At 50.7% G+C, this 1,900-nt stretch overlaps 1 non-coding gene across 1 annotated transcript; it reads left to right on the top strand.

Moving 5' to 3' along the window:
• Positions 1 to 725: 725 nt before the first annotated feature.
• LOC129316961 (5.8S ribosomal RNA) lies at positions 726 to 881 on the top strand. Its single transcript, XR_008594879.1, has one exon. It is a non-coding gene; the product is annotated as a 5.8S ribosomal RNA (ribosomal RNA).
• The last annotated feature ends 1,019 nt before the right edge of the window (positions 882 to 1,900 follow it).

Genomic DNA, 1,900 nt, shown 5'->3' with positions numbered 1-1,900 from the left:
ATTAATAAATGAGACCTCAGCCTGCTAACTAGCTATGTGGAGGCGACCCTCCACGGTTAGCTTTTTAGAGGGACTATGGTCGTTCAGGCTAAGGAAGTTTGAGGCAATAACAGGTCTGTGATGCCCTTAGATGTTCTAGGCTGCATGCGTGCTATACTGATGTATTCAACGAGTTTATAGCCTTAGTCGACAAGCCCGGGTAATCTTTGAAATTTCATCATGATGGGGATAGATCATTGCAATTATTGGTCTTCAACGAGGAATTTCTAGTAAGTGCAAGTCATCAGCTCACGTTGACTATGTCCCTGCCCTTTGTACACACCGCCCATTGCTCCCACTGATTGAATGGTCCAGTGAAGTGTTCAGATCGCGGCGACATGGGCGATTCGCTGCTGGCAACATCGCGAGAAGTCCACTGAACCTTATTATTTACAAGAAGGAAAAGTCGTAACAAGGTTTCCGTAGGTGAACCTGCCAAAGGATCATTATCGATGCCCCGCGAAAGATTGACCTGAGAATCGATTGGAAAGCCCCCTCACAAGGTAAGCCTCCCCGCGCGAGCCTGGGATGTGGCCTCGCTCCGTGCTGGCCTGAGCCTGCGGCACAACAACCAACCTCAGCGTTCGAGGCGCCAAGGAAACGCAGAGAAGCAACGCGTCGCTGGCAACCTGAAAGCAAAGCCCTCGAAGCCAGCATTGCATCTTTTGCCATTTGTATTCGAAAATGACTCTTGGCGATAGATATCTTAGCTCTCACATCGATGAAGAGCGTAGCGAAATGCAATACTTGGTGTGAATTGTAGAATCTTGTGAACCACTGAGTCTTTGAATGCAAGTTGCACCTGAAGCCATTAGGTCGAGGGCACGTCTACTTGGGCGTCACGCAACGTCACTATCACCTAAAATCGTACAAGGCAGAAGGTGGCCTCCTGAGAGCCCCGGCTCCCGACAGGCTGAAAGTTACCCCTCAGCGACGGCCACCACGGTAGAAGGTGGATGAGATGCCAATCGAACCTACACGTGCGCGTGCTATCCCCCAAGTCGGGCCACCAAATCGGTGTCCCTGAATGCGACCCCAAGTCAGGCGGGGCTACCTGCTGAGTATAAGCACATCAATAAGTAGAGGAAAAGAAACTAACAAGGATTCCCTTAGTAATGGCGAGCGAACGGGAAAAGCCTACCATGAGAATGGGTCACCCTCGGAGTCCGAATTGTAGTTTGGAGAAGTATCCTCAGCAGTGGACCGAGCCCAAGTCCCTTAAAAGGGGGCGCCGGAGAGGGCGAGAGCCCCGTCATGCTTGGACCCTGTCACACCATAAGGCGCTATCGGCGAGTTAGGTTGTTTAAGAATGCAGCCCCAATCAAGCAGTAAATTCTGTCCAAGGCTAAATACTAACGAGAGACCAATAGCGAACAAGTACCGCGAGGGAAAGATGAAAAGGACTTTGAAAAGAGAGTCAAAGAGTGCTTCAAATTATTAGGAGGGAAATAAATAGGGGCTGGTGATGCGTCCTAGTCGGATGTGGAACGACGCAAGCCGGTCCGTTGATCAACCCAGGACGTCGACCAATATGGATTGCGGTGGCGGCCAAAGCCCATGCTATTAACATGCCTATGGTAATGTTGTCGCCACGATCATGGCTGACAGCATGCACCATCACGGCATGACCCAACACCCGCGTGCTCCCGGCGTTGGCCTGCGAGCTCCCTATTTGGCCCCTCTTGAAACACCGACTAAAGAGTCTGACATGTGTGTGAGTCAATGGGTGAGCAAACCCATAAGGCGGAAGGAAGCTGATTGACGGGATCCCCCAATAGGCTATACCCCCGACCGACATTGATCTTTTATAAAAGGTTCGAGTGAGAGCATGCCTATTAAGACTTGAAAGATGGTGAACTAT

Source organism: Prosopis cineraria, unplaced genomic scaffold (assembly GCF_029017545.1).
Source record: "Prosopis cineraria cultivar Desert tree isolate PC_DT_omini unplaced genomic scaffold, ASM2901754v1 PC7, whole genome shotgun sequence".
NCBI classification, from domain to species: Eukaryota; Viridiplantae; Streptophyta; class Magnoliopsida; order Fabales; family Fabaceae; genus Prosopis; species Prosopis cineraria.
This window is presented reverse-complemented; position numbering and strand designations above follow the sequence as displayed.